The 15,802-nt window shown below is 40.4% G+C and overlaps 1 protein-coding gene across 1 annotated transcript in view; it reads left to right on the top strand.

Annotated features, from left to right (window-relative positions):
• FHIP1A (FHF complex subunit HOOK interacting protein 1A) overlaps positions 1 to 15,802 on the top strand; it is a 171,329-nt gene that overhangs the window by 93,417 nt on the left and 62,110 nt on the right. The window lies entirely within an intron of this gene.

The raw sequence follows: 15,802 nt of genomic DNA, 5'->3' as shown, positions 1-15,802 counted from the left end.
ATTGCCCAGCCCTTTCTGCTCTTCTACCTTGGAACTAGTACTTAGTATTGATTCTAAGATGGAAGGTAAAGGTTTTTTTTTTTTTAAAGAATAGATGATCCAACTTGCTGGTAATAAAACTCAAGCTCACTGACCTAACATTGGATGGTTCCATTCTCTTCTCTTCCTCTCCCTCCTTCCCTTATCCCCCTTTGTCTCTGACTCTGTCTCCCTCCCTCCCATTCTATTCTCTTCCTTCACCCTCCCATCAGTATGTTTGCCAAATTCCAATCTTGCACTATCTCTCATTTCCTGTGGTAGTTCGGATATTACTGTCAGTAATATCTACTGTTTACTTATTTATTTTGGCATCCAAGAATGTAGGAGTTAGGTGACTTGAAGTCATCAAAGGCAATGTGATATTTCTCTTCATCTCTCCTTACTTAGCTTTTGTTCTCTTCTTTCTGGCTCCTCCTTCGAATAAAATGAAAGCAAAATAAGAACTGGACAACTGTCTTTTCTTCAGATATTCCCTCATTTGAATCTCACAACTGGGAGGTCATTGCTATTATTATACCCATTTTACAGTTGAAAAAGTTGAAGCTGACAGATGTTAAGTGATTTGTCCAGGATCATACAACTAGCAAGTGTCTGAGGCTAGATTTGAACTCAGATTTTCCTGATTCCAGGCTGATTGTTCTATGCACTACCAATATTTACCTCGATCAGTAATATTTATAAAACACTAGGTACAGTGTTTGATATAAAGTAGGTGCTTAAGAAGTACTTTTTCCCTCTCCCTTCCCCCCTCATTTTTTTCTGTCATCCTTTATCTTTTTCTCCTCTACTCTGAACACTGGTCCTATCTTGTCTTTGATCTTCTTTTCCTCAATAAAAACGTTTTATGCCACCTTCTTTATTGTTTTTTTCTTTCCTCCATGGCCTCAGCTCATTCTGAGCTTTAGAACTCCTGGCACTATTCTTATAGTCCTTCTATATTCATTTCCTGTCACTAGTCTTGCTTTCATCTTCTCTTTGTCTTTAAAAAATCTAAGTTGCTGGTGACTGTCCATTTTATCCACATCGATCTCTTCAGCAACTCCCTCTGCCCTCGTGCTGTTTCCTTTTGTGTCAATGGAATTTTGGTCTTCAGAACTTCCCATCACTTTGGGGCCCGACTACTGCTGAATTTTAATCTGTGGGCTCCTACCCAGACTTTCTCGGAGCCCTTTGAAATCTATTCTTCCAATACCTTGGCCACATGGCAGATGATGCCCAGCTTTTCTCATCATTTCAACCTCAGCAACTAGTTCTTCCTGATGAGGGAGAATCAGATGCCAAGTAGGATTGGCTCTTGCTTCTTATTTCATCTTTTGACAGATGGAATTTTCACTGAGGCAAGTCAGGAAATTACAAACTGCTCTTCTCTTGGTAAAGAGGGAGAGATCCAGAAGATGGTGGAATAATTGAAATCTTCTATGGCTACTCTTTTATACCCTTGTGCCAAGATGTGATTCATTTCTCAAATTTCTCTTCTGTTTTTGGCCTTTTTAAGGGATACACAGTATTTTCCACACAGTACTCTGAGGTTGGTATTGCAAGAGATTATAGCCTTATTTTATTTTATTTGTTTGTTTGTTTATTTATTTTTTTTAAAGCCTTACCTTCCGTCTTGGAGTCAATATTGTGTATTGGCTCCAAGGCAGAAGAGTGGTACACAATGGGGGTCAAATGACTTGCCCAGGGTCACACAGCTGGGAAGTGTCTGAGGCCGGGTTTGAACCTAGGACCTCCCATCTCTAGGCCTGACTCTCAATCCACTGAGCTACCCAGCTGCTCTCTATATTATCCCTATTTTAGAGATGAGGAGACTGAGATATAAGGAATTGAAACTAATTGTCCATGGTTATAGATGTAGGAAGAGCCAGGGTTCACTTCTGAGCCAGGTCACCTAACTCCCATGTCCAGTGCTCACTTTTCTGCATCCTTCATTTTGGCCTCTTTCTTTCAGCAAATACAGTTGACTTCAAAATTCTTGTGGAGGACATGTACATTCCTGGAAAAATGTCATGTAAATATATCCAGTGTATCATCAAGTGTAAACTTATTATGAAGATTTCACGAATCGCTGCCTGGTATCTGTGATCAGAGACGAGGCTGGTTTATGAAAGTATGAGAAGACTGGAGAGGATCCAGGGTTGTGCCTGCCCTTCCTGATTTCTCTTCCATTTTCTTAAAAGGTCTCTTCCATTCTGTGGTTATTCCTTTTCCTTCATTTACCATCATGTCTTTTGTTCTTGAAATAACTAAGAACACACTACAAGAAACAGATTTGTTTGCTATAGGACTGATGGCTCTACCCACATAATTGCTGGGCAGAGCTGGTGACTCATGAGAACACATTGGTACTTCTCTATGTTGCGAATTCTTTTCTGGGTTCTCACGATAGAGAGGCAGCATGCTGTTGTGGATAGAGATCCAGCCTCCGAGCCAGGATAAACTGTATCCAATTCTCAACTTTGGCACAGGCTGATGAATTCCTTGACTTTTTAGTAGTTCAGGAAATTCTCGAAGACACCAAGTTGTAGAGAAAATGTGAACCTGATTTGGTAGAGGGAATTTCTTCCATTGAAATCACATATTCACAGCCTATCCCTATCCCTAGTTCTAATAATGACATATGGTTTCCAGGATCCATCTTTGGGGAACGGAAGTGAAAAGATCATGCAATTTTGGCATAACTATTGCAGAGAATTTGCTGAGGAATCAGTAAGAGAGATAAAAGGTTTTTTTTTTTTTAATTTTATTTTAAAGAAAATCAGTTAAAATGATTGATCAATAACAGGGCTGGCTGAAGTTTTAATATATAAACTATGAAGGATTCTACATCTCTTTAGTGTAGGGATTCTTAATCTTCCTATCAACTTTATACACACACACATACACATATATACACATACATTGGTTTCCTTTGTAATCCTATGTATTTTCTTTATGCATTTAGGAACATTCTTTTGAGACAGGCATGTAGATAGGCTTCAACAGGCAGCCAAAAGGGTCCATGCCAGAAAATGTGTTTCAGAACCCCTGGTGTAAGCAGGACCAGAGAAGGCAGTGTATGGTCAGGGAGGAGAGGCAGAGATGAGATACTAGATCATGTAAAAAGGAGGAGGTGGAGCAAGAGAGACCAGGATGTCAAAAAGAACTGTACCTGTCCCACATGGAGTTGCATAGTATGGTCTGGGTATGGATCAAGAAAAACCAGACCACCCTTGCTCTTGAGGAACTCATATTCTATTAGGGAAAGGGAAGAGCCTTTTAGCTACCTTACTGATTCTCCAATAAATTCCCTCCTCTGATTATGCCAAAACTTCTTCTCAGGCCTTCAACCCCCAATCCAACCCCCCAATTTCTTTCCTGGCTCCTTCCACCCTTACTATCACTCTTGGTAGGTAGCCTTATATTTATTTTTTATTTTTATATATTTTAAATATAATATGTTGAATATGTTATATAATATGTAATACACAATAATATATGAAATATATAATAAAAACAATATAATAATCATAAAAATAAAAATTATTTTTAATTAATTTTTTACTGAGAATATTTTTATGGAGCACTTGAAAGTTTATTTTAAAAGGAACTTTTTAAATTTTAATTTACTTTTCTCAATTACATGTAAAACAAAAGAAAGTAACACCCATTTTATATTTATTTATTTAATAACCCTAATTTTCTGCCTTTGAGTCAATACTGTATATTGGTTCCAAGGCAGAAGAGTGGTATGGGCTAAGCAATGAGGGTTAAGTGACTTGCCCAGGGTCATGCAGCTAGGAAGTGTATGAGACCAGGTTTGAACCTAGGACCTCTTGTCTCTAGGTCTGGCTTTCAATCCACTGAGCACCCAGCTGCCCCCCAACACCCATTTTAAAAACAATTGAGTTCCATATCTTCTCCCTCCTTGAGAAGGCAAGCAGTTTGATATAGATTATACATGTGCAGTCATGTAAAGCATTTCCATATTAGCCATGTTGCAAAAGAAACTGCAAAAAAAATGTCCAATTTCCATGTCCAAGAACAAAACCAAAAACAAAACCCAAGAATAATTAAAAAAAAGTATGCTCTAATTTGCATTCAGATTCCATCAGTTCTCAAAAAGAATTTTCCTAAAAAAAAAACAAAAAACCTATGATTGAGGAGTGCAAGTGGTCGGAGAGGCAGGCTGACTTAAAGATGAGAGAGCCTGAAGATTCTTTTGACACAGAATAACTAGCATTTGTAGAGTGTTTTAAGGTTTCTAATATACCTTAGATGTATTATCCCTTTTGATATTCACAGGACACCCATTTTACAGATGAGGAAGCCAAGGGTCATTATTCTATTTAGTTATCTACTCAGAGGGGCTGTGTGATTCTGTGAGAGTCATCTGATGTCTCTAGGTCCCAGACAGCTCTCTACAAGAGTTTCCTTATGTGGGGTCCATGAATTTGTTTCACCTGTTCCTTTTTTATCTTCCTCTTGTCCTCTGCTTCTGAGTATCTCTGAAGGTCCTCTAGCTCTCTGCTTTCAGCTTTGCTTGTCTGTCTTGAAGCTTCTCTCTTCAGATTCACCATTATTTAACCATCCCTTTAGAGACATTAGCTATCACTTCAATGCTGATGCCTCTGAAACCTCTAGGTTTGGTTCTCCCTGTCCTTGATTGGTGCTCTGGACCCACCTTTATCAGATGCTTATGGGATACATCTGTTTGGATGTCCTACCTTTGCCACAAACTCACCATGTCCAAGTGAGAAGTCCTCATCCTTCAAACAAGATCAGGTCCCCAAACAAGATCTCCTTTCTGATAATAGCACCTTTTTGTCCTTCTTTTAAAAAGAATCTTTATCTCCTCCTTCCCCCAATTACATGATACCATTGAATTTTGAGTGTAGGAGAGGAATTGGAATTCTTTTCCCCTAATTCAGATCAGGTAATCCAGAGGAGCTTTGTGAAAACAAAATAATATCCTACATTACAAGGAGCGGTGTGAGCAAGGTTTAGACAAAGGCTGGTTAGTGCGGACAAGCATGGAATGGAGTGGAGAGCAGAGGATAAGAGGATAAGAGGACAGGTGGGGAGCTGGCCAACACTCCAGCCCTTACTGAGTCACACTTTCACCACAGGCTTCCCCATCCTGTTGGGAGGGTTGTGCATTCCCAGAACAACAGGCACACACCCTTGTATGTGGGTAAATGCAAAAATACATTTCAAAGCCAAATTAAAGTTGTTGATTAATTTTTACCGCATGATCTTCCTTGTTAAGAATAGTTTAGGGGCCAGATAGGTGACTAAGTGGATAGAGAACCAGGCCTGGAGACAGGAGGTCCTGGGTTTAAATTGAGTCTCATACACTTCCAAATAAGGCCCTGGCCAAGTCTCCTAACTCTCATTGCCTAGCCTTTACTTCTCTTCTGCTTTGGAACCAATATACATTATTGATTATGAGAGAATTTAATTACAGCAACAACAGCATCAACAAAAAGAATAGCTTAACACATGGTTAGGTAGATGGTTCAGTGGGCCATGGCTGGAGACAAGGGGTCCTGGGTTTAAATATGGTCTCAGACACTTCCTAGCTGTGTGATCCTGGGCAAGTCACTTAACCTCAGTTGCTTAGCCCTTATCACTCTTCTGCCTTGGAAAGGATACTTAGTACTAATTCTAAAATGAAAGTAAAGGTTTAACAAAAAAAGAAAATGGCGGGGTGCTGTAAGAAATGATGATGTTAATTTTCTAAAAACTTGGAAAGAGCTACGTGAAATAATGAAGAGTGAAATGACTAGAACCAAGAGCACATTACATACAGCTACAGATTTAATAGTTGAAGAATAATGTAAATCTTCACCTCTAGAGAATGAACTGAAAAAATAGAAGCACAAAGCACATAATGTCTAAAAACATTTCTGTTGAATGGATGATACCTTCTGTGGTATTGGGAAGAGATGAAGAGGTTGAGATACCTGGAAATAAATTCTAATAATAAAATTTTGGGGGGGGCAGCTGGGTGGCTCAGTGGATTGAAAGCCAAAACTAGAGATGGGAGGTCCCTAGGTTCAAATCTGGCCTTAGACACTTCCTAGCTGTGTGACCCTGGGCAAATCCTCCATTGCCTAGCCCTTACCACTCTTCTGCCCTGGAGCCAATACACAGTATTGACTCCAAGACAGAAGGTAAGGGTTTAAAAAAAGAAAAGAAAAGTAAATATATAAAAAAAAGAAAATGAGGCCAGGGTTGGGGGTGGGGAAGGAGGGTGGTGGCACAATGGATAGAGTGCCAAGCCTAGAGTCAGGAGAACCTGGCTTCCAATCTGGCCTCAGAGACTTCCTAGCTGTGTGATCCTGGGCAAGTCACTTATTCTCCATTACCTTGCCCTTGCTTTTCTGCCTTATAGTTGTTATTAAGACAGAAATAAAGGTTAAAAAAAGAAAGAAAGAAAATGGTGAACATAGGTGATCATGTAGTTCCATTCAGCCAAATTGCATTAAACATGAACTGTGTGCAAATTGAGTCCCTGGAGGTAACAGGTAAAATGGACAGCTCCTGCTTTCAAGGAGATTCCCTTTTGTTTAAGGAATATAGGATATACAAGGGTAGGAAATCCAAGGTAATTTCTTTCTTTCCTTTAAAAAAAAAAAGCAAAACAATATAGACTTATCTTCCATCTTAGGATCAATATCTTGTATTGGTTCTAAGGCAGAAAAAAGGTAAGATCTGGGCAATGGTGGTTAAGTGACTTGCTCAGGGTCACAAGGCTAGGACATGTCTGGGGTCGGATTTGAACCCCGGACCTCCCATCTCTAGATCTGGCTCTCGATCCACCAAGCCACCCAACTGCCCCCAAATCCAAGGTATGCTCGAGAGGTTGGTACACTCATTATTAGGGTGTTGAGGAAAGACTTCATGGAGGATGTCACACCTGAACTCTGCTTTGAAGGAAGTAAAAGAATTTACACAGCATCAGTGAGGAGTGAATGCATTTTAGACTTTGGAGCGATCAGTACCAAGGCATGTAGGCAGGAGGTGCAATGGTAAGGATCTTATGAATGAAGACTATGCCGGTTTAAAACAATGTCTACTTAAAATATCAGCATGGTGTATTGGCAAGAGCCCAGGCTCTGGATACCTGACACAGAGAACTGGAGTCTCTGTTACTCCGCGTGGGACCTTAGATCAGTTATTTAGGTATTAGGTAGAGTTCTGGACTATCAGAATTCTAATCCTGCCTCAGATTTTTCCTGCTAGTGGTTCCCCAGCACTTCACTTCTCCTTTCTCAGCCTCAGTTTCCTCATCTGCAAAATGTGGATAAGAATAAGCTTGTGCCTCTGGGATGGAATGAGATGCTGTATGTAAAGCACTTTGCCCATTGGAAAGCTCTATAGAAATGTTAATGATTATTTATCCTCTCTGAGCCAGGCTTTCCTTATCTCTAGAAAGAAGGCGTTGGTCTAGAGAAGCTAGCTCTAAAGCCCCTCTCCTTTCCAAATCTGTGCTTCTGTGGTCCTGGGACCCAAAAGGAAGGGGGGGGGGGCTCCCGCCGCCGTCACACTCCCTCCGCCCTCCAAAATGCCCAGACGTGTCTGCTGGCACCCTCAGAAAGGGCATGGGAAGACCTGCCGGGACTAAAGAATTCCAGCTGCGGCGTCTTGGGAAGCTTTTTCCAAGGCAGAGCATATGCCAGGACCCACGTTACTTTTCACTGATTGTATAATTAGGCTGGCTTTGGGGTAATACTTCCTGCTTCAGCGACTGGTGTGTGGATGCATAAATTTCTCTGCTCACACGTGTTAGTGTATTAGATAATGCAGCAAATGAATCCACTGCCCTAAATGTGAATTTGCATGAAGTGAATAATTACAGGGAACATTTCTTCTTTAAAATTAGGGAGCTGCAGAATGCAAATGTTCTCTATTCAGGTGTGGGTGGCTAGGGGACAATCTGAAATAGCCTGAAGATTAGGAATAGCATCTCTAGCTCTTCTGCTCTCCTTAGTTGTCCCTCCTCTTGGGAGGAGAGGAGGCTGGGAAAATTAACTGTAAAATACCCCCTCCTCCCCCTTCTGAGTAAAGCCTGTAAGGTTGTTTTTTTTTTTGTTTGTTTTTGTTTGTTGGTTTTGTTTTTTAAATTTAATTCAACAAGTGTATGAGAAAGATAGCTTTGTCTCCCAAAGATTTATTTTGGGAGAGGCTATGAAGTGTTCCGTCCTCCTGTAGCACAGACTTGTATTATCTAGGTCAGCCAGGTGGTACTGGAAACCAACATTTCCCAGGGCAGAGGAGGAGGGTTAGACTCACTGTTTAGCCCCCGAAGGCAGAACCAGGAGCCCTGGTTGGAAATGACAAAGACCAACTTCCCCTTGATGCCAGGAAAGACTTCTTAACGTTGGAAGCCAACCCCAACTCCAAGGGTTTGCCTTGGGAGAGAGTGAGCTCCCCCTCACTGGGGGTGCTCCAGTGAAGGCTGAGTGATGACCACTTGGCAAATGCTTTGTCGTGGGGATTCTTTTTTTTGACTTTGTCAAGTACACGCTGGGTAAAGGGCAGGCCTTTTCCATTTCTAAACTTCCGGCAAAGGGAGATGGATGGTTGGAGAGAGTACCTTGTATGAAACCTGCACCCCATTCACTCTTCGATTGCTTTCTGGCGCTAAGTTAAGAGAACAGAAGCATTTACCTGTAGCAAATACCTTTAAGATTTGTCCCGATAAAATATTTAAGAGAAGCTTTGCTGGCAGGGAGAGAAAGTAGAACAAAGTCGATCGGGTTTCTCTTAGCTCCTCTGTTTTGGTTTTCTTTAGCCTCCTCATTTTTTATAATAAATAGTATATATGAATATATATGTTTATATACAATTAAATATAAATGAAATATAATAAAGATCTTGGGTATATGTATATTTTTATGAATAGTATGAATATTGAAAGCTTCATTTGTAGCCTAGATAGCCAGACCAGAATGATGGGAATGTATTGTATGTGTTGGGACCCTAACTCCACAGGAGACTCAAATTCTTCTGCTTGGCAATAATAATAATAATGATAATAATAATAATTATTATTATTATTATTATCACTATTATTATCTTTCTATATTTTTCTCTACAGAGGAGCCAGCCAATCCAGGCTAAGAGGCATCTATTAAACCCTTGCTGTGTATACAGCCCTCTGCTAGGTGGTAGGGATCATCTGTCATAGAAAACGACCTAGGAAAGGAATGTGTCTGTTATTTTTAGGTTGTACTTTCTTTAGGGCTTTAGAGTCCAGGAAAATTGGTCTGAGGCCCAAACACGATTCCCCCAAATGTATTTAACTTTGGCACATTGAATTATCAAAAGGAACAGAAACCAAGAGCAGGGTTGGATGCTGTTGTCTTGTGATTGCTCTTAAGTATCTGAGTTAAATAAGACCTCTGAGAAAAGAGCAAGTTGCAATTTTTGTCATAATAGCAATAATAGTTATTATTAATAATAGCTAATGTTACATATAATATAACACATTATTTAATATATAATCTATATTATATATTATAGTAATATAATATAATAATAGCTAATATAATATAGCTCTTACTATATGCTAAGCATTTTATAATTGTGATCCTCACAACAACCCTGGGAGATAGATGCATTTATTATCCCTCTTTTACAGATGAGGAAACTGAGACAGAGTTTAAGTAACTCACCCCAGATCACACAGCTAATAAAATGTCTGAGGCTGAATTTGAACTTCCTGACTCCAGGTCTTGCACTCTATGCATTGCACCATCGAGGTGCCCCATGTGTATACATTATTCTCCTTCAAGAGTTCTTGACCCATTTTGGAGAGCAATCTGGAATTATGCCCAAAGAGTCATAAATCTGTGCCCCTTTTGGCCCAGCAATACTACTATTAGGTTTATTTCCTAAGTTGATCAGGGATAAAGAAAAAGAACTTACATGTCCTGAAATATTGATAGCAGCTTTCTTTGTGGTGGCAAAGAACTGGAAACTGGGTGGATATCCATTAAGAATTAAGAGAATATTATTTATAACAGCAGAAATACTGCTTGAAGAATGACTTGTGTATGTCCACCTCCAGAAAAAGAGCTGATAACTAGTTAACCCTCGTTGCCTGTCTAGCCCTTTGGAACCAATGCACAGTATTGATTCTAAGATAGAAGGTAAGGGGTAAAAAAAAAAAAAAAAAAAAAGGATTATTGAATGTGGAGGCAGGATACCTTCTTTATAGTCCCTCCTCCAAGACTTCTTTGCCATGTGGCTCTAGACCCCTCTGTAATTGCCTAGAAAGCTTAGTTTCCTCTACTATAAATGGGGCATCCTAATAACTATAGTAAGCACCTCAGACTTGTTATCACGATCAACTGAGATGAAGTACTCAATGCACAGTGCTTCTAGAAATGCCTATTATTATTATTATGATCATTACTATTATTATCTTTCCATAAATCCTTGATGGAGGAGGCAGTCCAATTCAGGAGGCACCTTTATTCTGAGCAGGAATTGTGCTAGATGCTGGGCATATAAAGACCTTCTCCAGAACTACTTTGATGGTCAAAGACAGACAGTAATAATACATTTTGGGCCCTCTGTAACCTGCAAAGTGCTGTATAAATACCTGTTATAATGATGATTGCCACACTTGGGATCAGAGACAGTTCAATAACACTATCATGCATAGACGGGAGAGGAGGAAGATGCATGATGGACAGTATCAGAGGAGAAAAAGTGCTCTTCCTCCTCATCCCCCAAGCTATTTACTGGGTTTTCAGGAAGTCTAAAGCATGGGCTATTTCTCATTGGTTCACTTTATTGTGAGGAAAATATCTTTCTCCTCCACCCTCCCTCCATCCCAAGCATTTCTATATCTCATGAAATGAATTTTGCCACCTTCTCCATGGACAAATATTGAACATTTACTGTGCAAACTGAGGAAAACTAATACAATGCTGTATCAATAACCAATATTACCTTATAACCCATCATCCCCCATTTTCAAACCCTCTTTCTTAGCCTAACTCAAAAGGAGATCTCTTCCATTTTGAACAAAAGGCTTGGTTGGGGTTTATGATTACTCCTAGCCCACTGGGGATATTTGCTTGCTGACCAGTTAAAAGTGGGACTTTTGCTGTTCTTTTCAGGCAGTCATTTTTAAGTCATGTCTGTCTCTTCATGACCCTCTTTGGGGTTTCTTTGGCAAAAATACTGGAGAAGTTTGCTATTTACTTTTCCATCTCATTTTACATATGAGGAAACTGAGGCAAACAGGATTAAGTAATTTGCCTAGTCAATCAAAACAGGTAGTCTGAGGCCAGATGTGAAATCAGGAAGATCAATCTTTCTGAGTACAGAGCGTTCTGTACATTGTATCTCCTTGCTGCCATTGCTTTAGTTTACTCTTTAAACAAAGAATTCCATCTTGGGTTTTGTTCTCCCCAAAGGATGACTCTCCTGTCCTCTGTTCTTGCCAGAGGTGATTTGGTCTCTAAGGATAAGGTTAAGGGTTGAGGGGAACGCTGTCAATCTGATTTGGGTGGTTCTGATTTTCTAACCAGGCTTTCTGGAGGCAACTGAGTACCATAAAACAATGTTCATTCCTTAATTGTCAGAGAGGGTCCTGATCAATCAGCCACACCTCCAGGTCAGCCCATTCTCCCTTCGCTGCAGTTTATCAGAAGGTTTTCCTACTACCCTGACCCTGCTCTTTTGGGGGTCTCAATAAATATATTCTTTTCGGTCTTCTCAGGGTTGCTGACTAAATGAAGGGAGACGGTCTGATCCATTTTGGTAACAGTTATATGCATCGCTGCTAACCAATTTTTATCTTTCCCAGGGAAAACTTGCCTCAATTTATCTTTGTTGTATTTTTATTGGCCACAAAACAGGGAATTTCATTAACTTCTAGTCTCTTAGGTGCCAACGTTTACTTTTGTTCACCTATCTCAGTTCATGACTCTTTAGTTTAGGTGTTTAGATGTTGTAAGATTTTCAGCATGTCAGAGATAGCCTCCAGGACCCTGAAAAATCAGAGGAAGAAGAGAGGATCCATAATGATCTTATTGTGACACCAGGAATCTACTTTACTCAGTCTAGGAAGTTTCAAAGGCACAAGTTTAGGCTTGAGGTCAGAAGAATTTTCCTAGCAGGTAGAGCTAACTAGAAGTGGAATGGGCCACTTGAGGGGGTGATAGGGGAATGTTAGATCATGGATTTAGAGCAGGAAGGGTCCTCTGAAATTGTCAAATTAAATCTCTCATGTTTCAGAATGAGAAACTGAAGTCCTTGGAGACTGATTCACCAAAGATCTTATTGGTATTAAGCATAAGAACTAGTATTTGATCATATTTTTCCACTTATACTGTGTTCCTTGAGAGGATGACTTTGCTTCTTTTCACTGGAGGTCTCCATGTTTCCACAGACTGAATGCTGAGGGTCTCCTTCCTTCCATACAGGCTGGTCTAGATGGTTTAAGAAATCCTACTTAATCTGAGATTTTCTGTCTCATCACTGTAGCATCTTTGACAAATGGTTATATAGGTTCTGAATCAGAGGAAGCTGAATGTTCACTAAATATTTGAGTATAGGAAGAAAAGGTAGGTTTCAGCAAACAATTTTCATCTGTTGCCATGGTGTTGCAGTGATGATAAAACAAAGGACATACAGTTCAGTTGAAGGAGGTGAAATTTAGGTTTGCCATTAGGAAAAATTTTCAAAGTATTGGGAAATACCAGAAAGCATTACCCAAGCCAGATGTGGAGTTCCCATTTGGAAACGACAAAGGAAAAGATAGATGTCTGGCTGGAATTGTTTGAGTGCTGTCAAAGGGATAGATCAGCTGATCAATGGGATTACCTTCCAGTCCCTTCTCTCTGAGTTATAAATAACTATTGCTTGAAGGTAATGCTGACCTCAGGGTTAGACTCTGGGACTGCCTCACAATATGGCTCTTTTGGTATTTCAAAAGGACCTTGGAGAGCATCCACAAAAGATGAGTTATAATTGCTTCAGTGAGTCTGTGATCTTACTGTCATTGGATGTTCCCTGCAAGAGATAAGACCACAATCCATCCAGGTCCTTTCATGCTGCTTGAAGACCCAAGTTTAAGTCCTTTCTCAGGCTTACTAGCTGTGAGATCCTTTTCTGAGCCTTTTTTCCTTATCTGTAAAATGGAAACCATAATAGCTCTAGGACCATCTCACAGGGCTTTTAATCAAATAAAACAATGTCTATAAAGTACTTAATATTATTTAAGTCCTTTGTATGTATGTGTCCATTATTATTAGTAGAGCACTCCACACAGACCCTGCCCTCAAATTTTGGGGTCCCCCGAGGGATGGCAGCTACCTTGACTTGTAAGGCTGACCTTTGCCAGTGGCTCTTTTGTCTAAAATTGTAATCATGTACTCCATTTTCCTCGCTTTTCTTATACACAAGCCATTTTTGGTAATATGATGGATGCAACCTATTATTCTTCTCCTCTTTGTCCTGGGGGCCCCAACAATTCAGATCCTTTCAAGATCATAATGATCCATGACTTGAAGCCGTAGAGCATAACTGGGAAAATATTGGTGTTAGAATGAGCATCTTTTTTGGAAAATATTTTTGGGGGTTTTGTTTTTTGCTTCTGTTTTTGTATTGCTTTTATTTCTTACTCCAATAGAAATCTCTTTTGTAACAAAGAAGTAGTTAAGCGAAACCAAGTAGCACACTAGCCATGCCTGAAAAGTATGCTTCATTCTGTACCCATTGTCCTGCAATTCTGCTTCCACGGGCTGAGGTAGACTTCCATGATACTTCTATGAAGGCTTTATTGGACCATTTCATTGCCTGGAATTCTGATGACTTTAAAGTGACCAACTTGCCTGCGTTTTTTGTTTGTTTGTTTGTTTGTTTGCCCAGTTAGCATCAAAGCAAGTGATGTAAGAAAATCCCAGTGTGTCGATATAATATGCTTACATATTAACTTACATATTTAGAAAGAGCCACTTTCTGAGCTGCCCAAGGAAAGTTAGATTGTATTGATGGGCAAGAAGAAAAGAATACCAATTCTATTCATTTTACCACCCACTAATACTACTAGTGTGTATTTCTACTTTCCTACATGTCTACATTCTACATACATAATACTAGTGTGTATTCCTACATTTCTCCTCTACTTCCTTCCCTTCCCTCACACAAAAATGACCTTTAGGTTGCATGCAGCATCCCTGAGGAAATATTTTCAATGTTAAAAATATGATCTTTCAACATTCCAGGAGCAACTTGGAATCAGAAGTGTTGTATGTTTTTCTAGATTTTGTGATCCAGCCCATTATTTTGTTCAGTTTGGGGTCCAGCTGGTTGCCCATCTATAGTAATGGCCCAATGGATAGATTAACTGAGCCTCAGTTCCCTTGGCTGTAAAATGAGGGAATTGGAGTAGATGGCCCCTGTGGTCCTTTCCAGCTCTCTTCTGGTATCCTATGGTCTTGCATGTAGTAGAACAGTATCTGTAAACTGGCCCCACGGGGGCTGCGCTCTTCCCTGGAGTGTGTGCTCCTTGGCTGGGCCAGGCTTCTTGGCATTAGAGGTGTTTCTCCGTTGTCTCTGCAGTGAGTGTGAAGCCTCCCGCTTGTGTGTGTCTGAATCATCTGGCGGCTCCTCCTCTGACTGGGCAGATTGGCACCTGCCCTTCTGCCAGATAAGCAGGAGAGGAAAGCTGCAGCGTTCTGGGACCTTGAGAGGTCATTGATCCCATCCCACCTCCACCAACCAGGATGACACTCAGCAACCATTTCAAGCAGTTGAAAAGCCTGCTTTTAGAGGCTGCCTGAAGAGCCCTCACTCAGTTCTCTTTTCTACTATTTGTCAAGCTCGTTGGGAAAATTCTGCCTTAAACCTAACCTAAATCCCACATGCTGTCTTTAAAGACCATTTTAGAATTGTTTAGCTGTCACTGTAAAATCATGGGAGCCTTGAATAGACTTCAAGGGAGCTCTGAACTTGGATGGGGAAAAAAAATATGACATCTTGATTTCCATGAACCTCTACCTCAAATGGAGCATTTTTCTCCTATTATTTAAAAACATTATTTTCAGAACATGATCTGTGAGGCTTAGGCAGACTGCCAATGGGTTCTGTGACACACAAAAAGGGTGACGAACCCTGCTGGGAGACAGGGCCTTCGCAATAGGATCCTCTTTCTCTCTAAGATGTTAGAATTGGAAGAAGCCTTAGAGATCATCTAACCCAACTCCCTCATTTTATAGATTAGGAAAGTGAAGTCCAAGGATGTGGTGAAGAAGATGCAATATAGGGTGGTGGAAAGAGCAACCACTTTGGAGTTAGAAGATCTGAGTGTGAATCCTGGCTGGGTCACTTTATTATGTGGCTGACTTGGGGAAATCATATCCCATGGAACCTTCCCCATCCAAGAAAGGTCTTTAGGTTGTGGGTTTCCCCTTGCCCTAGTGTTTCTGTAGCACTCGGAAGTTCACAAAGCCCTTTCCTCCCATCAGTCCTGGGATGGTTTGTAAGGGAAAGTTATTATTTCTGCTTTCTAGATGGGAAGCCAAGAGAAATGAAGCTTCATGCCCAGGGTTCCACTGCTGGTGAATGTTAAGAGCTGGGACTTATTTCTGAATTCAGTGTTCTTAGCACCATATTGCACAGCCTCGAAGCAGAGAAGAGATAGAGAGTTGAGATGTGATCTCATGGAAGTGAATCTCCTTCCTTCCTTCCTTCCTTCCTTCCTTCCTTCCTTCCTTCCTTCCTTCCTTCCTTCCTTCCTTCCTTCCTTCCTTCCTTC

Source organism: Gracilinanus agilis, chromosome 6 (assembly GCF_016433145.1).
Source record: "Gracilinanus agilis isolate LMUSP501 chromosome 6, AgileGrace, whole genome shotgun sequence".
Taxonomy (NCBI): Eukaryota; Metazoa; Chordata; class Mammalia; order Didelphimorphia; family Didelphidae; genus Gracilinanus; species Gracilinanus agilis.
The sequence above is the reverse complement of the archived record's forward strand: the minus strand, read 5'-3'. Positions and strand labels throughout refer to the sequence as shown.